At 44.8% G+C, this 22,262-nt stretch overlaps 2 long non-coding RNA genes across 2 annotated transcripts; one reads left to right on the forward strand and one right to left on the reverse strand.

Moving 5' to 3' along the window:
* Positions 1-1,838: 1,838 nt before the first annotated feature.
* On the reverse strand, positions 1,839-11,425 carry LOC113459323 (uncharacterized). Its single transcript, XR_003380462.2, has 3 exons — positions 10,931-11,425; positions 5,867-5,928; positions 1,839-5,118 (listed from the first exon to the last, which is right to left on the reverse strand). It is a non-coding gene; the product is annotated as an uncharacterized LOC113459323 (long non-coding RNA).
* On the forward strand, positions 10,836-22,053 carry LOC141728217 (uncharacterized). The gene is made up of 3 exons (XR_012579044.1): positions 10,836-11,370; positions 18,973-19,057; positions 21,817-22,053. It is a non-coding gene; the product is annotated as an uncharacterized LOC141728217 (long non-coding RNA).
* The last annotated feature ends 209 nt before the right edge of the window (positions 22,054-22,262 follow it).

Below are 22,262 nucleotides of genomic sequence, written 5' to 3' on the forward strand. Positions count from 1 at the left end.
GAACGGGCAAGTAATATGTCATGTCTGAGATGGTGGATTACACGATTCAGCTGCTTGACTGAAACCCTCAACTATGCAGGAAAACACAGCTCTGGCGCCTGTTTAGGCAAGACATTAATTGAATAAGTCCAGAAATTCACACTGTATATACTCTGTCCTCACAGTGAGCTGAGCCATGTGTTCATTCAATTTTCTTGGAGATGTGGCTTTGATTCACACAGAGGCGTTGAAATAACCCAGCAGCCTGAGAGAGGAGCAGCAAAGCCCTGCAGGCCAGAAGGGACACAGACCCTGGGAAGTCCAAAGGACTGATGGCAGTTCTTGTCAGTTTATTTCTGAAACAAGGCTCTGAAGAATTTTGCTTGGTCCTTTTGTGAGCTACCTGAGTGTCATGTGTTTTTGACAAGATGACCTATTTGATGTAACACTGTGCTTCTCTGGGAAGCCACACCAGGATGTTATTTTCCATACCTTCTCTTTGGCCCTTGTACATTTGCGTCCATGCTTGTAATATACTTTGTGTTCCAGTCTTCTCTTGCATGTCTACCACAGATCCTTGTTTCTACACTCTCACATAATCTATTTAAAGGGTGATATTTTTAGCTTTTAAGAGCAGTGTTAACAAGGATCAGATGCTGCCATCACTTAGGAAAGAGCAAGCTTTCCTTTGCCAGTTGTACTATGCACCGTTAAAAAAAAACATAAAATCCATCAGCGTGGACATTACAGTGAGGTTCTTGTATTTAGCAGGTGAAAAGCCAACACTCGACCTGTAGTGAGATTTGCTCATGGAAAACCCCTGGAAGCTGTTTTTAGCAGCACGGCGTTAGTCACCCCTGGAAGGCTGCTGGCTGCTCTGTGCCGCTGGCTCGCGCTGTGCCATGCCACACCACGTGCGAGCAGCGCCCTGGGTGCTGCACGGCGCCAACAGCCACTCCCGCCTCGCCACAGGTGCTGGGCTTAAGTGCACAGCTCCTGCTTATTTTAGGAAAACATGAGCTCACATTCCAGACTGCCTTCTTGGCAGCCAGGAGGTGTGGGCTGTGGTCCTTCCCTGCTCTGGGGGGCCAGGAGGGGTAAGGCTCCACATGGGCAAGGAGCGCGTGGTGGGATTTCTGTTGAACAGGTCTGGGGACAGGGGGTGGTCAGGAGACAAGGCAAGGGAGGAAGGGCTGAGAAAGGGATGTTTTCCACATCACATGGAGACCAGGCAAAGAGGAGACAGCAGAGCAGTGAAATCACAGAGAGAGGTTTGAGCATTGGAATCTGTTAGATCATCAGAAATGGTGGGTTAAGTCATGCTGCACGAAGTTAAAGGCAACTCCTAAAAAAACTAAGGGAAAATACAGGTGATGAAGGAAGTAGTCAGTTTAATAGACTGGAAATCTGGCTTGCCTGCAGGGATGCCACCTCAGAGCAACGACTCTTCCTGGGATAAAGAAAGGCAGCTGCTGCCTGCTCCATGGTTACTCATCCTCTCCTATCTCCAGTTTCCCCTGATCTCCAGCACAGCTGGGCCAGCCAGGGAGGGGACTCTGGCTCAGTGCCCCAAGGGGAGTGCCAGATTTGTCTGGCTAGTGGAGGAGAGGGAGGAAAGCCCCAGTGAGGATGGCACTGTGCACGATGTGCAGGCATGGGGATGTGCTTTGGCACGAGTTAGCAGAGACTCAGCCAGGTCCCTTCTCCCTGACCAGCCAGCCCTTTCCTTCCTCTGCAGCTGAGACAGGGATCTGCAGAGAATAAAGGCTGCTAATACACAGTGCCATTGCTTTATAAGGAAATGTCTTGAAATAATACAGCTTTTGCTGATGTCCTTATTTTTTGACAGCCTAAGAGTGTGTGGACCTTGAACTGGATAAACAGTGTTGGGAACACTTTTTTTGATGGAGAGTATTAAACAAATATGAAAGTGTTAGAAAAGATAGAGCATTTCATTTAGACACGTTGAAACACTTTGATGTTTCGTTTGGTGAATTTTCAGAGCCTGGATACCCTTCATTCAAAATACCTGGAAAATAAAACATGAAAAGTGAACAGAAAAAAAAGGATTGAACTGAGGGTCTTGTTTGAAACAAGGTTGTTGGGAGAGAAACACTGGCTGTCTCAGCTGCTAAATTATCCCTTCAGTTTTTCTTCTAAGACTCTCCTGGAGCAATGGAACAGTGGGCTCTTAAATCTTGATGGGGGATCCTCCTGGTGCAGGGAAAGCTCCTGGATGGTCCCAAGATGAGCAGGTTGCTCAAGAGAGGTTTAGTTGTGTTTTAACCAGGCAGGTCTCTGTGCATAGGGCCGAAAGCATGTGGGAAGGCACAAAGCAGCTGAGAAACTCTCTCCTCTGTTTCCATTTTGTGGCTTCTGCAATAACCTCTCCAAGGAACCTTATAAACCTCTAAGTAGTGGGGTTTTTAAAACACTGCAGTTATGGTAATAGTTTAGTTCTGCCTCCTTTGTTATGTGTTAATGGTGTCCTTCTTTAGGTCTACTAATAAAAGGAACCGAAACCTCAGTGTGAAAGTCCTTGTAAAGTTACAAATCAAACACATTTGTGCTGGTTCTCCCCGATATACAAGACACTGGGTGGCTGCTGCATCGGGGGTTGGTGTCAGACCTTTGCCAGATCAGCTCTGCATTCAGGATCACCACCTCTACCTACAGGGCAGAGCTGGAAAGGAGTGCTTTACACAGCAAAAGGTCTCTTAAATGAGAGGGGAAGGGGTGGGAAACTTCAGACAAATTAGAGATAATGAAGAATATCACATCTACAATCTGGATAGAATGATTCATAATCTGTATTGAACACTTTGTTCATCTCTTTAATATAACTTTTAAATCAACTTAGTGGAATAAATTCATGTAGAATTTATCTCCCTGCAAGTGAATTATGCAGGCTTTTTCACAGGTCTATGGAAAACTCTCAGTTACAGCCTTTAATTCTCTATACGGCCATTTTAAAAAGTAGGAAAAGAGGGATATTTCTGATTTTCCCAGACTGTCCAGGGTGTCACCTACATACTGTGCAGACAGCCCAGTCCTCAAGGCACTAGAGTCCTGCTGCCTTTGTAAGGAGGTGATGAGTGCATGTAGATTGGTAGAGTCTGGGCATTTTTGGAGAAAGCTACAGTTCACATGACATCTTGAGAAATCTCCTAGCTTTATATTTCCTATAGTTTCTGTGAGCAATTGCCTACTGGGAAAATTAATGAAAGAAAAATCTATAGGTGAGTGGGAAGTGTGGGCTGATTTGTGGAGAAAAGTACAGTGGAAAAAAGAATAAGGCTGAATTTAGACAGATCTAGAAAATACAAAACTGATGCCAACTCCTTCTTTCCTATTGCCAAGACAGTATGATTTTATAAATAGAAGGAGTGAAGGTTTCTGTAGGTCATTAAGAGGTGGCAGTTTGGCTCACCTAACCTTGTCTTTATGTGCTTTTGTGCAAAAGCAAGGACTGTCCCCTGTGAACACCATCAAGGTCAACTCTACTTGTCACTAAGTGCCCTCAGAAAAGATGAAGCTATCTCAAGATAACTTTTTAAGACAGACAGGATCTTGCTGTGGAGATCCTTGGAGCTTCTGAGAGCTGACAGGTTTCCATGTGGTGTCCCCTTGGGAGCAGATAAAGTAGGGGTGGTCTCAGTTTTTGTATTCATGGATGGGAGATCAGTTTTGACCCCGATGATGTTCCAAACCCTCAGGAAACATTAAAGTAGAGGTGCTCATGCTGGTGTTCTGGGATGACAGGGCTTGAGTCTGGTATGAAGTCCTTCTTTGTGCAACACACTGTGTGGCAGCCCTGGGGACCTGCTGTTTTATGTGCTTGGGTATGATGAGGTATGTGTTCCCAAGGACGAGCCAGGAAAAAGCAGTTGGACACTTGCAACTGGCTTTAGGGCCAAATCCAACCCATCAGTCCTCATCTGAGCCATGCTGGTGAAGCTGGTGTGAGGTCATAAACCTGGTTCCTCTCTGAGATGGAAAGGATGTGCCCTCCTGGACCATGAAATGAGCTGCTGGAGGCAGAACCCAGTTCCCATGTATGCTGTGCTTTTCTTAGAGTGGCAGAAGGAATTAAAACTTCCAAAAATGGGACAGAAATATATAAAAAAGAGAAATTATTTTTGTAGTTGGGAAAAACCAGAGAAGAGAGAGACCTTGAATGGATCTTTATTTTTGCTGCCAGTGGTCCCAGGTTGAAGGCAGGATCCTTATTTATACACCCATCTGGTTTCTACCACAGGATACAGAAGCTAGCAGGTTTCCACCAGGAGGGTTAGATTCTGTTAAAGCAGCATTTTCTGCCAGAACATTTTGGGCTAACTTTGGGCATGAACGTGAAAGGCTCTGACAGCCGTGCTATGGCCACTCCATCCATTACCAGCACAGAGGCTCTGGAGAGGCAGGAGGGGCTGAAGGCACAGCCCCTGCCCTCGGTGCTGATGCTGAGCAGGGGCTGCCCTGGCTGCAGCTCCAAAAGGCTGCGCTGGGGAAGCCCTGGGTGCCTGCAGGGAGATGGGGCTGAGCAGAGCAGTGGTGGCCGCAGCAGTGGTGGCTGCATCTGCCCACGCAGGGCCTGCTCCCCTGGGCCAGCCACCCCTATTCTGACTTTCAGCCTTGCTCTAATCCGATTGATGGAGTGGCCAGAGATGCTGACGGGATTAGAGCTCAGCAGAATGACGAAGCACTTGGGATTTGCCTTCGTGCGGATCCCCGCAGCGCAGCAAAGGGAAATGGCTGCTTCTGATTTACAAGCTGCAAGAACTGTGCACTGAGGTGGAGGGATTGCTCCACAGTCTGTAGCCACAGCTTGGCCTGGCATGTTTCTGATGGTGTCTAACATGTTGTGCGTGGTCCCAGGCATTGGGATATCATTGTGGAGCCAGAGGGTGTTGGGCTCTGCTTCCCATGGGACCTGGCAGATGCCAGCTTTGTGGGCGCCTCTCCTCTCCCCCAACCAGGTGAGAACTGACAGAATTGCTCTTGGGGTGCCCAGCTTCGAGGGGATGATGGTCTGGCCTCCTCGGCAGGTATGAATCACCCAGTGCTCACTGACTGCAAGGTGGATTTGCATCATTTATGATTTTCATTCACTGCCCTTAAAAAAGACTCCTTTTATTTTCCCTGCGTGGTAAAAAAAAAAAAAAAAAAAAAAAAAAAAAAAAAAAAAAAGGAAATTTAAAGCAAAGCATTTCTACACATCCTGATTGCTTTGTTTACGGGGACTGTGTCTCTAAAGGCCCCAGGCTGAAGCACCGGTGCTCCTAACAGAGTAAATTGCAAGTACATCGCAGCAATCATCCCTGCCGCTTTCACAGGGACCGAGCCCTCCCTCTTGAGTGAGCCTCCGATTTTAAGCCCTGAAAGAGGAGCTTGACACCCTGTGACCTGCCTGGTAATGTTCCTAATCCACCTCTTTACAATCCACGATCCCGAGGGGGTGTTTGGGCAGCGGGGGAGGATGGCGAGCGCGGCAGGCAGCATATCCAGCCTCGCCTTGTGCCGTGCTTGCGGGAAGCTGATGGAGGTGGTCACAGGCTAAGTGGATTAAACCGGGGAACGTCAGCTCAAAAATAGGAGCTGCAGCCTGACATAAAGATCCTGAGAAGTGAGAGGATTTGCTGGCGACCGGCGCCAGGCCCCCAGAGGAAGTGAGGGAGGGTCGGGTCTCGCCGGAATTTCCTCTGCTGGCTGCGGACACGGTCTGGAGGTGCCCGGGGGATGCTCGGGGGATGGCTCTGCCTGGCTCCGAGCCCTGCAGCTTACACCGCCCCTGCGAGATGCGCCTGGTGAAGCAAGATCAAAACAAGGTCCTGCGGGGACTGGCTGCTCCCTCCTCCTCGCCCTGCCCTGCTCTGAGCCCACCACGTACCTGGGCTTGGCTGGGCATGGCAGTGCCCCACTCCAAACCCTCTTCCAGGAGGGTAACAACACCTGGAGTTAAAAAAAAGATGGAGACACATTAATAAAAAAACCACTAAAACTAAAAACCAAAAAACCCCACCCCATTACAATAAGGAAAAGTAGCACTTAGAAATACAAATAAAGTAATAAGAATTAGCCCCCCCTGTCGTTGTGCTTCCCCAAACTTTTTACTCTTTCTTTTCTTCATGCAGAGAATGATGTTTTTCGTGGCGGTGGCTGGTTTTACTTTCTGTCTTGTGCATTTCCACAAGGGCATTTCCAGGCTTTGCTGATCATAGCAATATCCAAGCTAATGACAGTTCTTGCTCCTCTATAATATCTGACATTTTTTGACTGCTCCTTTTGCACTTCATCCCATTTTTTTGCTTCACATAGAGCAATGTTAAACCTGTGTTTAAAAAGTAGTTGCCCTTGCAATCTGAAATGTGTGTGGACTGACTGTTGGATAACTCAAATGCAGCTCCCTGGTGTGTTGACCAAATAGTAAAAAATTGAAACTCTTTTAAAAAAAACCCAAAAAGTTCTTTGACCCAATACAATAATATTAATGATTTTCAATCTGAAGCTACTAAATAGGGAAGATGGACAAATTAAAGCATGATGTGAGGGGTAGTGACTATTTCAGGCTTAATATTACTATGATAACAAACATATCTTGCTTTATATAATTTTCCTAGAATTAAGAACCCAAAGGAAGCCCTGTTGGGTTTCACACTCATAGGCTCTGAGCTAAAAACCAGCGGCTCTGATCCCCCATCTGTCTTTCAGCCTTTGGAAAGGTTAGTTTTGTCTCTTTGTCCTAATACTGCAAGAGTTAACAGCTTAGGGATGGAAACATGTCTGAAAGTCTCCAGGAAGATAATACTTGGGAAGACAGGTTTAAGCTAAATAAGAAAGCAGATTTCATCGGCCTTCTTGGAAACAACCTGTCCAGAGACTTGTGATCGGTTTCTAAATTTGGCCTTTGCATTTTCCACGTACAGGAAGTGATGAAAACGGCAGCAGTAATCCCTGGGGAGTTTGGACACGCACATCAGAGGCTGAATGCCTTTGTTTGTTTAGGACCGCTGTCAGTTGGGTGTTGTAAACACGACTCATGACAAGTTTAATTAAGACAAAAAACATGGGAAATGTAGAGGAAGGTCACGCATCTTTCTTCACAGCTTTGGCAGCTGAAGATTTTTCTGAGAGATTTGAATGTGCTGCACCAGCACAAATATAAATACAGGTTTTATACAGATTTTCTTTCCCTAAATTATTTTTACCTTTGTTTTTTGGATGGTGCTAAAACAGTCTGAATGGAAGAAACCTGACCTAATGCATAAGCACATTAACTTGTGGCAAGCCAAACTGCAGCTGATGAAAATAAAAGATGTGGTGAACATATGATAAAACTCCTAGTCAATTTGGTCCTGCCCCAACAATGAAAAATTTACTCCTGGATGAATTTGACTGAATGTATTAGACCCTCAAATACACACTTGTCAATGCAGAACCTGCCTGTTTATCAGATTTTCAAATACACATTTGGTGTTCAGATGAGTACACTTGCTGATGGAGCAAGAATTTGTTCCAGACTAAGATTCACGTCTTTGCAGATGTTGTGTGGAGCCTCAGATTTTGGTTCAGACAAGTTTCTTCCTAAAATAGCTTATATGGAGAACAAAATAGTCCTTATGATTTGGGAGCTACAGTGTTCTTGAAGAGATGGTGATGATACCCTTTTTTGCAGAGTGGATAAAAAATTCAGATGATGGGCATTGACCTCAAGTTTTGTTCATGGAGGCACTTCAGGGAACTTCTGGCCTATTCAAAAATCTCAGTGGTGCCCAGTCACAGCATGGTGCTTAATGTCTTGCAAATAACAACATATGTTGGGATGATCTGCCTTAACACTGGCTGCTTGAAAGCTGAAGGTCCAGTTAAGTTTGTCAGTTGCACTCTTCCTCTTAAAAAAATGAGAAAAAGAGACAGGTAGGAATATCTAGCAGGAATTGATCCCATGTCTGCAGTAAGTGCCTATTTCTAACCAGTGAAGCCAGACAAGGGAGCCCTGGTGATTAGCTGAGACTGCTAACCTAACTTGATTAAATTAAATTAATCCCAGCCTCAGAGACAGGAATACTTCTGCCAAAACACTCCTTCACATGCAGGACTTGTAAAAGCATGCTTCTCCAGGACTTTAGGCAAGTTTGTAACAAATTTCAAAAGTATATTATCAAATGAAATTCTTTTGAGGGTTTTGAGGTCCAAGAAGAGCAGATTCATACTGGTGTGGGCAAAACGCTCTAGGCATGTGAAATAGGTTAGCTGGGAAAGATTTAAAAATGTAAGATATTTAGGTTAACACAGCCTCTCCATTTTCCCTAGAACTTGTGCGTTTAGATGCTCCAGAAGCATTTGAAAACTCCCTGGCCAAATTAAAAAGATTAAATTTATGAAACTGGGAAAGTGAAGTTTGGATTCTGAAGAAAGTTTTAAGTCACAGGACTTGCAGAGTCTATGCCAGGATTCAGAAGTATTTTAAAATGCATCTAGATGAAAACTTCCAAGTAATTACACAAATAATGCCAATATGTCTTTGAAAATTTATCCCCCCAATATCTGCCTTCTCATTCCCTTTAATACAAGCAGCAAAAAACCAAGTAATTTCAGATTGTCTGCTTGCCTCCATCATTAAAACATCCCATTCACATAAAGCAAATATTTACATTTGAGTGAAGGTTTTGCATAGCTTACTGTCCAAAATGTATGTTTTAGATCATTGTGGTTATGTGGATGGATGGATTTATCAAAGGTTTCTCAATTCCTTTCCCTTCCTTTCCTTTCCTTTCCTTTCCTTTCCTTTCCTTTCCTTTCCTTTCCTTTCCTTTCCTTTCCTTTCCTTTCCTTTCCTTTCCTTTCCTTTCCTTTCCTTTCCTTTCCTTTCCTTTCCTTTCCTTTCCTTTCCTTTCCTTTCCTTTCCTTTCCTTTCCTTTCCTTTCCTTTCCTTTCCTTTCCCATTCATGCTAAGTGTGTTTGCAGACCAGAAATGCATGCACAGTGTGAATTTCTGGAAAAACTAATGGTGGGCAATTTTACCATCATTTCGAAATCCTGAATGCTCTGTTTTTCAGGGACGAGCCTGGAAAGGCCAGTTATTTACAGGGACAGGAAAACATTGCAGACATAGAAAATGAAGCCCCACTCTGTTGTGCAAAATTCCTGTGAATGCATAAAGGCTCTGAAAATCAGCGATGGGGAAAGGCCCTTCCTCTGGGAGCAACACGGGCAGCAAGAGTGGATGCTCCCAGCCATTGCAAAATGAGGGTACATGTCAGTAATATCCTCCAGTCGCCCCTGCTGCAAGCTGTTGCACTGGGAACACTGCAGTGGGATTAAACAATTCTCTGGGATGGATTAACCAAGGCATGGCTGCAGCCCTGTGCAGATCCCTCGGCTGGGTTGGTGTTCCTGCCCTTTGTGCACCACGGCTCCACAGCAGCTGTTGTCAGCCAGGCTTTGCTCCCCGGGCACAGCATTTTAGCACCAATGAAGATTTATGGACCTGGGTGGGTTTGTTGAAGTCCTGTGTCCCTGTCTGGCTTGGGATGTGTGGCAGGAAGCTCAGCATCCTGCAGGGTCCTGTCCCAACAGCCTGGCTGCAGCAAGTGAGCTGACCAGCAATGACTCATTAGCCTAATCAACTTGAGTATCCTATGCACTCCTCTCAAAGCTCCTGCAAAACACAGAGTTAAAGGGCAGATGAGCCCTCTAATGAAAGGGGAAGTATTGTATTTTACAACCAGATTTGAGAAAAATCCTATTCATAGCTCTTCTGGGACCATAATGGCTTCTGCAACATGTTTTGTCTTGAAAGCTGAACCAAGGATGCAAGTTAGAATGACATGACTTCTGTGGAATCTTCATTTGCAAGAGGCAGAAGGGAGAAATGTGTATAATCAAAAAAAGAAATAAAATTATTCAAGTATCAAGGCAAAAATGCAGAAGTAGATTTGGTTTCACTCCTTATTTTTTTTTAAGTGACTATGTGTATGGTTTTGTTTGTTTCTTTGTTTAGGTTTATTTTATTTTTTTTTTTTCAGTAGGATAGGCCATTTAAGGATAAGAAGAAATTCTGGATGATCAAAAGAATTAATTCTCAGATCAGAATGGTACCACCAGTGGCTCTGGTCAGATTGGTGTGCATTTCATTCTCCTGTGCATTTAATTAAAGTGGAATAGTAATAACTAATAAAGAAAGGACTCTGAGGCTCCTGCTGAGTCAGCTGAGGCAAAACTCCACTTTTAGGTAAGGAAATTTTACCCGAGTAAGAGCTCAACATAGACTATAAAATCTGGTCATGAAATCCCCAGCTAAGCTGGTAAGAAACCAAAATCCTTCAGACAGACAAGTAAAATAGGATTTCCATCCTCCATGGTTATTCACATCCTACTAATGAGCTCTGGCATCTGTGGCAGAATAGTTAGGGGGGTATTGATCTCCTGCAAAATTTGGTGTGTAACAGTGATTTGCAGACATATAGAGAATATTGAATCCTTCTCCCTTGTTATTTCCCTGTGGGCTGATCAGTTGGGCAGTCCTGGAAAGGCAGATGGCATTTCCATTTCTCCTTTTCATCCATCAAGTGGTTATTTGATGGTCCATCCAATCAGTATGACTGAGTTTTTTTTCTCCCTTTTCATAAAAAATGTTATTGAATGTTGGTATTTGACACAGTCATATATTATAAAGCAAAGGTTTAATGAAGGGAACTGGTTATAAACAGGCCCTTGATCCTGAGTAGAATGAAAGCAATTTCTTTTTTGGTAGTTTTAAAAATAGCCAGTGCTGTTCAACGTATTTGTATTTCAATACAAATTTTTCCTGCTCTTTTAAATGTCACTGCCTGCTCTGTTGAGAGTGTTACAACCTGCATCTGCAGGCAGGACTGTGTGGCATTTTTCCAAGAAGAACAGTCCTGAGCACACCTGTACCACATTTCCCAGTGGGAGTTAGATGTGATCTTACCAGCTGATGGCACGTTCAGCCAGAGCAGGGAGCAAACTCCAGGGCACCATTTCAGATCCAGCATTTCTGCCTGACCCATCAGGGTCAGATCCTCCCAGGAGACTCCCTTGGGATGATCTCACACACATCTTAGAAGAAAATTGTGTTGTCCTCGGGAAAAACCACTGCTGTCTTTTCCTTGTGCTGTTGCAATCTGGAGCAGGGAACTGGATTCAGTGAGCTTGTGTTGTACGCCTGACCTCTTCCCCTTCTTTGGAAATGCTACCCAAATTTGGCTGAGCAGTAAATGTCTATTTAAAAAAAATCCATCCCTACACGATTCATGGAGACTTCTGACTCCAGAGCAGGGTTTCAGCAGTAAAGATGAAGAACGAGACCACGTGCTGGAGAAGAAAACAAGATATTGAATAGCTGCTCATTAATCAAGTGCTGGGAACAGGGTGAGAGGGGTATGGTGGTAAAATGTAGCAGGCAATTCTTACAATTAAAGGCAGTTTCAGGATGCAAATGTAGAGAGGGAGGTGGGGGAGTGAAGTGATATTACACAAGCGACCTTAATTTACATATGCCTTACTTCTGGAGTGCTCAACTTGGCAATTCTGCTGCTGCTCTATGGGCACAAGAGTGGGGGTTTTTTTCCTGTTGTACAGAGTGTTTTGCTGCCTTTCTGTTCCCTGTACTTCTCTGGCTTTAAAAGATGTGGAATATTTGTGACTGCCTTGTGCTGTGATGATGTGATTGCAGAGCTCTTTTCAGCTCAGTGGAAGAAATGAAAGGTTGGGCTCACTGCGAGCAGTTGCTAAGAAAGCAAGCAAGCAAGCCTATTTTAAGCTGTTCTACAGAAGCACATACTGCCTTGATTGGTTATTGATTCCAGTTTCATTATGGAGAAAGCACATTTTTAGCCACAAACATGGGCAGCCACATGTTGAGCTGCAAGTATGAGAACTGTAAGGCTCTGCTGCAGGCTGCACTGAGCCAAAGCATCTAAAAAAGCTGAGGACCCACATTTCCCACTCTAGCAAATGGCACCAGTCTCTTGAGAAAAGTTTTCTTGGCTTCTTTAGCTATATTGAGCTTTGGATTCAATTCAGTTAGGAGTCGGCTGTGACTTGGATCTTGCAGGCTGTCCCTAGACTGGCAGATGAAACAAAGCCTCGGACTGTTTTGAGCACTAGAGCGTGACTGTCTATTCTGCAAAACTCTTGGACTGGCCCAGGGAGTGGTGGAGTCTGCACGAATTACTGCCCTCCCCAAGAGTGCCGAGACATGTGAGCCTTTGAGAAGGTGCTGCTGCAGGCCCTCCTGTGCAGGATGGCTTTGGTGTCAGACAGTGTGCATGGGCACGTTCAGTGCTCTAGGTGGTGGTGGGCACACTCACATGAAGAAAGGACTCTGTGTATATACATAAATATGGGCAGCCTCGCTTCCCAGGAATACACAGCGAGGCAATGCCTTACAAATCTGCGTGGATTTCAGTAGGTGCATGAAGGGAGCAAACTGGTACAAGCTGCCTTGGAGTGCATGGAAAGAAGAGGTGTTGGGGCTGCTTTTACCCCAGCTGAGACAAACTGGAGGTTTGTGGCAATTCAGCATTAGCCAAGGGCAGGAAGAATTCAGGCACAGAACAGGAACAAGCCTGAGGACACTGGGCTTTTGATATACCCTTTCTTGAGAGCTGTGCCAGTTCAGTCATTAGTTGAGAATAAATAACAACAAAGTACCTCCCTGAATCAATGTTTGTAAGAACAGAGCCCAAGGTCAGGCACATTTTAAAAGGCACTTTTTCCCCCGAAGAAAGCCAGAGTCTGTGAAAATAAAAGACTTGGAAACTGTTAGCTATTTCCTGAAGGCTTTTCTCATTCCTTCTCATGCAAGTTAACGTGTGCTTTGCCTGGATGGAAGTGGGTATTTTTTTTTTCAGAAGTATTGGAGATATCTTATTTTCCTTTTGAAGAAAGGTTCTAGACCCTGCAAAATTTCTCAGTTTCATGGCCTGAAAGAACTGAAATGTGGTCACTTTTGTGGGCTGCCAAAGTCGTCTGTTTGTGCCTTTTTTCAGAGGATGTTTGAGACAGACACCCCACAACAATGAGAGAAGAGAGAGGAGTCTTCTCAGTTCCTGTTGGCACTGGACTGCTACTGAGACAGTTGTTTCTGAATTTCCTGTACTGACCTATAGATCTAAACGATTATCCATCCAAATTCTGATAATCCATTTGTCATCAGCAGGACTCTGGACAAGGTCTGCAGTGACAATTGTCTGGCCTGAAGACCCAGGTTTTCCTTTTGAGGTTGGCAGGAAAAAGAGCAGGTTACTGCTAGAAATTTTTCCTATTTAGGACTGAGTTATGGTCGAAATGCATGTCTTGATTCATATTTCACCAGTGTAAACCAGTCCCATCTCTCATTAATGTTTTCTTAATATTTGACCTGTTGATCAATCTTCCTCTTTGGTTCAATGAATATTTAATCATGTATGTGAAATCAAACAACTTCAAAATGAGAGATTTGGAGCCATTCTCCCCAGCCACAGCACACAGCTCTGTAATGACCAATAGAGGTATCAGAAATGTGTCAAGCCTCTGCTCTGACTCAACTCAAAAGTTTGAGCATGGACTTTTCTCACACTCTTTGCAGGGTCCCAAGCAAAGGAAGATCTTTTCTTGGTCTCGCCTTGTGGTTTCAGTCTAACCAGCTGCATTTTAATGACTGTCTCTATGTTTCTCAGTCAGGACTCGAACCTGGCCTCCCAGGTTACAGGCTAGTTTGGAGCCCTGTTGCTCAGTGCTCTTCCCCAGGACAGGAGAGAGATTTGGTTTGGAGTGTTAGTTGAAGTGACTGAAGCAGAGCCAGGAGCTGAGAAGTACGGATGGATTCCAGAACCTCTGTTCTTTCCTGGTCCTTGGAAGAGCAGGGAATGTACCTGGCATGCTCAGCTCCCCTCAGGCCTTGTATGAGGGTACCCTGATTTCTGGTCTGAGGACTGACAGTTCTCTAGGCAGCAGTGGGATGAGGAAGAGCATGGAATTGCAGTGCTAGCATGGACATGGGGGCTTGTTCCTTGGTATCTGGCCTTGGCTGTATGTTGGTTAATTCTACACTCAAACACATCTGTGTTCTGGGGTCCTCTTTCCCTTGAAGCAGTAAGAGGGTAGATTTTATATCAGGAATATGATACCATTTAGTAATGAGATAGAACAACTTTCTTGCACCATGCCGATCACCATAAATAAAGGAATTCAGACCATTGTTTTTGTTTTGAATGTACCATAACTATGACTTCTAGAAGTGCTTCATTTATGTGGAAAACAGGATCAAATTTAACATCTCATGTTACTCAATACTTCTCTAGCTGAAAATAAATTTCTGAAAGTAAGCCAAGACCACATCAAAATCATATCAAACCATGTCCATTTCTGCTTAATGATGCATCTTTGTATAGATCAGTTAGCACAGGCACTTATTCATTTATCCTTTCAGTAACCACTCAACCTGAAAAATATAACTGACATTTAAATGGTGCAGGAGGAGAGACAGGCAGGTTAGCCAGGCTGGAGATAGGGCCAGCAATTTCACAGTGTAACAGGAAGGCTCTCAAACACCCTATGAATTAATTGAGGCTGAGCTAGAAGACATGGATTTTGCTAAGGTTAATAACAGCTGACAGCTTGACCTATTCCTGCAGTTTACTGTACCAGCATCAGTCCTAGGCTTTGCTTATCTTCTCTCTCTGTCTAAGGAGGGTGATGAGTTGAATATCCATGGGTAAGAATCAGGGGGGGATGCCAACAAGGCAGGTATCCTGGTGGGAGTCTCTTACAGACCACCTGACAAGGGTGAAAAGGCAGGTGAAATATTCTGTAAGCAGCGGTGAGAAGTCTCACAATCTCTGGCCCTTGTTCTTGTGGAGGACTTCAACTCATCAGACATCTGCTGGAAATCCAGCACAGCAGACAGAACACAGTCCAGGAGGTTCCTGGAGTGTGTGGAAGATAACTTGGTGACAGAGCTGGTGGGGGAGCCAGCAAGGAGCGGTGTCCCCCTGGACCTGCTCTTTGTGAGCAGAGAAGGGCTGGTGGGGGATGTGATGGTCACTGTGAGGCAGCCTGGGAAACAGTGACCAAGGAATGACACAGGTTTTGGTTCTTGGGAAAGTAAGGAAGGTGGCCAGCAGAACTGCAGCCCTGGACTTCTGGAGGGCTGACTTAGGCCTGTTTAGGACACTGGTTGAGAGAGTTCCTGGGGAGGCAAGCCTGAGGGGAAAAGGGGTCCAGGAGGGCTGGACATTTTTCAAGAAGGAAATCTTAAAAGTGCAGGAGCAGGCTGTCCCCGTATGCTCAAAGATGAGTCAGTGGAGAAGAAGAAGCTTGGATGAAAAGAGAGCTTTGGCTGAAACTCAGGAAAAAAATGGGGAGTTTATGACCTTTGGAAGAAGGGGCAGGCAATTCAGGAGGCATACAAGGCTGTTGTGAGATTATGCAGGGAGAAAATTAGAAGGGCTAAAACCGAGTTAGAACTTAATCTGGCTACTGACATAAAGCAATAAAAATGTATCAATACATCAGCAACACAAGGAGGGTTAAGGATAATCTCCATCCTCTTGGAGGATGGCTCATGGCTTGGATGGGTGCACTGGTTGCTGGGAAAAAAACTGGTTGGATGACTGGACCCAGAGAATGGTGGATAGAGTTAAATCCAGCTGGTGGCTGGCCACAGGTCGTGTCCCCAGGGCTCTGTTTTGGAGCCAGTCCTGTTTAATTTCTTTATCAACAACCTGGGTGAGGGGATTGAGTGCACCCTCAGTCAATTTTCACAGGACACCAAGTTGTGTGAGAGCGTTGATCTGCTGAAGGGCAGGAAGGCTCTGCAGGGGGATCTAAGTGAGCTGGATCAATAGACCAAGACCATTTGTATGAATTACAGCGTGGCCAAGCGCAGGGTCACAACAACCCCAGGCAGAGCTACAGGCTGGGGGCAGAGGGGCTGCAAAGCTGCCCTTTGGAAAAGGACCTGGGGTGCTGGTCAACAGCAGCTGAACATGAGCCAGCTGTGCCCAGGGGGCCAAAAATGTCAATGGCATCCTGGCCTGGATCAGAAAGAGTGTGGCCAGCAGGACCAGGGCAGGGATTGTCCCCTCATCTTGCCACCAGTGAGGCCACACCTCAACCCTGGGTCCAGTTCTGGGCCCCCCTCAACAAGAAAGACATTGAGGGGCTGGAGTGAGTCCAGAGAAGGGTTGGAGCACACATCTTATGAGAAGCAGTTGAGGAAGCTGGGATTGTTTAGCCTGGAGAAAAGGAGGCTTACAGGGGACCTTATCACTCTCTATGACTATCCGAGGTTGCAGAAAAGGAGAGGTTTGTTCTCTTCCCTCAAGTAAAAAGTGGTAGAGGTGGTAACGGCCTCAGGGTGTGTCAGGCAAGATTTAGATTGGATATTAGGAAAAATGATTCACTGAAAGAGTTCTCAAACATTGGAAAAGCTGTGCAAAGAAGTGGTGGAGTCCCCATCGCTGGATGTGTTTAAAGGACATGTAGCACGTGGCACTTAAGACATGGTTATTGGTGGCCTTGGGATTGCTGGGTTAATGTTGAGCTCGATGGTACTTTCCAACCTAAATGATTCAATGATTCTGAATATCCAGTGCAGGATTTAGCCTCTGTACAGAGTTGAGAAGTACCATCATTTGAATGTTGCTGCCCAGCCCTGGTACCCACTGCTGGGTGTACCCAGCACATGGCTGGGACATCTCCACCTGGCTCCCCAGGGTCCCTCACCCATTCTGCTGTTGGAAGCACAGGGCTCATGCTGATGGTGGAGCTAATGGGGTGTGAGTGAGTGTTGAGGTTTGTCATGTGGGTATTATAGCTTGTGAGTGTGTTTGCCAGCTGCTTCTATGACCTGGAGTGAGACTCTGTCTACAGGGGTCCATTAGGAGACTTTTCATGCTGTATTTATTCTTGGAGAAAAGACATTGAAACAACATGACCCGAAACAGACTAGCAAATCTGAAAACTATAGAGTAAATTACCACAGGGAAAAAGCACTCTCTGCTCAGTGCCTGCCTGGTAATGATGCTTTCTTGCTCTTCTGTTTGTTCTGACCTAGTGTTTCTTTGCAGGCAGCATAAGGCCAGTGGCAAAAGTACATCTCACAAGAACCAATTGGCTCCAGGTGTGGATTGCACAGTTGTTAACACTGTCTGTTATCACTGTGCAGCTTAATGAGGCACAAGCCAGAGCAGCTTGAAGTCTCAGGTGATTTGTGTTTGCAATACATTTTGAAGGCCATGTCTTGAGCTCTGAGTGAGGCTTGAAGGCACACACCAACACTGCCAGGTGGAACCTGAGAAGTTATCCTTACAATAGCTGTCTCTATAGGAGTCACTGGACTGTCAGAGTGGAGAGGAAAGGATAGGAAGGGGCAGACTGAGGACAACACTCAAATGGACAGCATCCCTCTTCAATGCCAGGGTTGGGCTTCTTTGTCTAGGAGAGTACATGAACCAGGATAGCCATACAGAAGAGTCAGACCTCCAAAGCTGAGGCAGAAATAAGGATTTTGTCACAAAACAGACCCAAGCATAGTCGTGTGTGGCTGGTAATATGTAGAAGATGCTGATGCTGGGAGCCTCATCTGTCTGGGTTGTAGTTTCCAAAACACAATTGCAGGTAAAGTGTTCAGCAGTGGTGTTGCAAAGGTGTGGAAGGTTTAGGTACAATGTGTAGGGTTCATCATGCCACTCATTGGTAATCCAACAAGTCAGAGGTTCTCCTTACCATCCATGGAAAGCAAGGTTCATTTAGCTGAGCTTACCTTAGGATGTGATGCCTTTCTCTATGGAAGTACCTCTTTCCCCTTCTCAATTAGAAAAAAAATCCTGGAAACAGCTTGCTCTGACCTGTACATGTTTCCTATAAATGTCTAAGTGGGACCAGATGGTTGCTGCCACCCATGTAGAAAGGAGACCACCAATATGAGCTGCAAATAGGAGCAATGGATGCTGGTCCTTGGCTTGTTCTTTTGATCCTGCCATGGAGCTGGTCTTGGCTTTCCAAATTGTAGGAGAAGTGCAACTGGCAATAACCCAATGATTTTTCTTTATTACTTTACACCAGGTTGTGCTGAGCAAAAACTGCTGATGTTGAGGGATATTCTGGGTGCCTTGTACAGGTATTTTTCACTCTTGAAGGCTGGTAGGCAGAAGTTTAATCCCTCTCCCAGAATTACTTGCTTCCTCTGTTGTACACAAAATTGAGTTGGCTTGCTTCTGTTTGAGTCTGCACAATGTTAGAGTACAAGGGCAGCAGTGCAGATCTCTGTGCTTTTGCTGTCCTGCCTCCTTTTCTATTAGTTTCCTATTATATTTCAGCTCCCTGCTTGTGCCTGCATACTCACTCTGATCTGGGATCCCTGCCAGCTGCTCCAGCCATGTCCCAATGCCAGCTGGGATGTGTAGGTGCAGTGATAGGATGATGCTCATAGTACTGGGCATTTATTTTTTGACATTTTGCAGAAAGCAATTTCTCTGTGAGCTCTCAGCCTCTTCAGGAACATGCTGTTAATGGGCTTACTCCCAAAGGCAAAGATCTTTCCCATCTCCCATTTTCCTGGATTTTGGGATCTCATGGATTTCTGTGAGATGTGTGGGCATTTGGCACTTCAGATTAACAAGCTCTGTTCCTGCCAAAGCAGATATTTGCTGGCACACGCTGTGCCCACATGGGAAGAGCTGCTTCCAGAAATCATGCTCTTAGGAGACTCAACCCTGTGCTGGTAGTTCCTGTAACTGGATCAGGCTTTGCATTCATTTATGGACTAGAAGAATAGTTGATTTTAGTCAGACCCTCTATGAGCATGAAGAAAAACAGAGCTAAACATCTCCTCCCAATGTTACCAACTGGTCCTATTGTACAGTGGTTTTGTCTGCAAGTTATTTAAGATCTTAATCCCTTTCAGCCATTAGGGGGAATTCTGAGGTAGAGTGAGACTGGAAAGAGAAGTGATTTTCATTTGGATTTTCTTTTTTTTCCCTCTAGTGCTGTAACCTGATGAAGAGGCAATGGCATTTCACAATGTGTACTCCATTCACAGCTACCTGCTTAAAATGTGGAAGGTGGAGGGGTAAGAAGAAAAGACTCCTTTAAATCTGTAGAGGAACTCTGGTGCCTGTAAGGGCTATTTGAAGAAGTAAAACCACTTTATCTTGTTAATCTATTTCTGCATTGTAACTTATGCTGCCATTCACACAGTGTCAGAAAGCTATTGTAAACCCTTGTATTAACCCACCCTGTAGACTTGAGGGGCTTGAGTCCATGGCTCTGCCAGCCCTAGAATATTGGTGATAGGATAATAGCAGGTTTCAATCCTTAAAGTTTTTTTGGAGGGGTTAATGCACAGGAGGAAGAATGTTAATGATTCCCAACAGACCACCTACTTAGCTGCTAGCAATAGGCAATCTCTAGTGTGTGCATCCTGCTAGACACAGGTTGAAAAAGGGTTTTCTGGGTTGGAATTGGATAGGCATGTGGTCTCTGAGCTTGTTGCCTTGGCTAAGGTCACCCAAACATTTGTGTTTGGTTGTTCTGCAGGTAAATCTGGTAGAAGTGAGTTCTGAAAAGAGATGTGAAATATAAGCTAGGAACTTTTGGAAATGATTTTTGCAAGGCACTCCATGAAATGCTGCATCAGTGAGATATCTGAGAAGAAAGCCCAGGTGGGAAAGTGCTTCAGAGCAGCAGCTGGAGGAAAGTTACCATTTCTTTGGGCATTGCCACTCGCAAGAAGGAAAGCCAGTTGGACAGCTCAGGAGGATTAATGTGCTGGGAGCAACACGGGAACAGGCAGAATAATGACATAAAGGAAAGATGCTTGAGGACAGACTTTGTCTCAGCTAACACTACACATTTAGTCATCTAGGCTTTCTCTGTGGTCAGCAGAGCATGGCACTTTAAAGCCATGATTCATCTGACCTATTTTGGGCACTACCCTACCTAGGATGAGGTGAATTGCACTTTATCCATGCCTGTTTCTTCCTCTTGGTACCGAGAGAGCTTCAGGCACATAGCCTAGATACAGACATCTGTATTTTAGACACGTCAGGGGAGGTGAGACAAATCCTCCTTTGCACATGGAGTGGGACTGTGAGAGAGGACATGGATGGCCACATGGCACCCTGTGAATCTGGGACAGCATCCAGCCACCCTCTGCCCTTGTCTTCAGGAGAGATGAGGAACCAGAACGAGAGAGGATGGAAACCAAAAAAGGAAGAGAGAGGAAGGAGAACAGGGAGCTCTGTTTCAGCCATGTTGTTTCAGCTCTCATTTAATCCTCCTGCAAGGAATATGACAGATGTGGGCTGAGGAGAATAACATAACAAATTAGAAATGGGAAAATGTGTATTATAAGTTTTGCTAAGATGTGAGTTTCTTCACGAACAACCAACATTATTATAACTATCAACTAAAAAAGGAACAGTGACATTTTATTATTATAATTTTGATCTAAAAATTGCATTCCAAAATCTTTATGGACCATCTTAAACTTGCTGAAATGTATATTTTGCACTGAAAATCAGGTTTTGCATGAGCAGAAAAAAAGAAAGCTTTTGTGATGACTGCAGCACAAATTTCTGTGAATGGCTCTTTAAGCTGCATTGCCAGAAATGTCATGAATCTGCTCAGAACTCCAAGGAAGGGAAGTGGTTTGAAATTCCTAACACTGCTCTTTCAGCCAGAATAGCCATTTTGGGTGTACTTCACATGAAGCATGGCTTCAGGGCTTGATATGTCTTCATGCTGGGCCCTGTATTGTGCCAAGGAACTTCTCAGTGTTAAACAAATAATAATAGATATAAGCTGTGTAAGCATATGTGAATCTTCATGTTATAATTTCACGTGTAGAAAAATGATCTCATAGGCACATAGGAAACAGAGCAGATGGTAAAATGTGTGTTGGACTGCACTCAGGCTAGAGACTAAGTCTCCTAGACAATAAAAGCACAAGTGCTGGATGGTCCCCTCCAGCCATGCACACGAAGTACTGCCTCCTGAACAGAGATGGGGGAGCACAGATCAAAGCAGATTAAGAGGCCACCTTTGATCTGTTGTTTTCTCCTATTACTGGAAGTTGCAGCACTGTGGTCTGTCATTCCCTGTGTGGATATTCAAAGATGTGTGTGCATGGACAGCCCTCAGCTGGGTTACTGGGAGATGAGTTCCCACCTGCATTACTCCAGTTTTGAATATGTGCAATTCCACCCATTTCAAAGGTATTTCACCTGCAGTGAAGCTGTCTCACTGAGGTGGTTCTTGATGAAGTCTTATAGCTTAACCCTGCTTTTTTTCTCCAGAGATCTCCTTGGTGGAAATAGATTAATCCTAGCTCACACTCCTGTTTTAAGGCATGAGTTTCTCTCAGAGACTAGGGCCAAGCTGCAGACTGTTATTGCAGCCTGAGCAATAACAAGGGAAGCTGGGAAAATTGAGAATAACCATGAACTGGCTGAGTTCAAAATTTCTGCTGGACGAGGAAAACTGAGAAATGGGGCCATGCCAGATTGCAAGCAAGTTTTCCTCTGTATACTAGCAAAACAGATACCAGCAGAGCACTGTAAAAGCAAACCACAGCAAACAAAGCCTCTTCCCAACATATTTCTCACCAGAAAGTTTGTAGGTAAACAAAAGCTGCACATGCCAGGTCTGTTATAAGAGTAAGCTGAGCTGGAAGATTTCTCCAATTATATCAGTGTAAACATTCTGAGAGCAGATCTGGCCTGTTTGTAGCCCCTGATTGATGTACAATATTAAATTCCTGCCTGCGTCAGGAGAAAAATTATCTTTTGCTGTCATGACAGGGTTTCTTCTCCTCTCCCTTTGCTACAGGATGCCTGATGGGCTATTCTGGAGGGTTAAATACAAATCATCACACTGCTTTATTGGATAAGCTTCTCTACATCGGCAGATCACGTGCTTGGGAGACCAAATCAGCTCACATCTCTGGTAGTGGCAGTGGCTTTGGCACGGCTATCCAGGATTTCACGTCAGAATTGAGGAAAAATTTGCCACAAAATTGGAGGAAATATGATTTGAAAATGGAAGGACGGGCAGTGAAAATTTTGTATTGGGATGCTGAGATATCAATGCTGAGATGCATTGGAGTAATAAAGATCTATGATTTGGATTTGGGGATTTTTGTTTGTTTGTGTTTGTTTCTGTGAGGTTTTTTTTTGGTGTTTTTTTTTAATGAACAGTTAATCTGTTTGTGGGCTAATAAGTTAGTTCAAAGCACTGAGCCCTGGAAGACGCTGTCTAGATCCTGTCTTTTCCAT

Source organism: Zonotrichia albicollis, chromosome 2, assembly GCF_047830755.1.
Source record: "Zonotrichia albicollis isolate bZonAlb1 chromosome 2, bZonAlb1.hap1, whole genome shotgun sequence".
Classification (NCBI taxonomy): domain Eukaryota; kingdom Metazoa; phylum Chordata; class Aves; order Passeriformes; family Passerellidae; genus Zonotrichia; species Zonotrichia albicollis.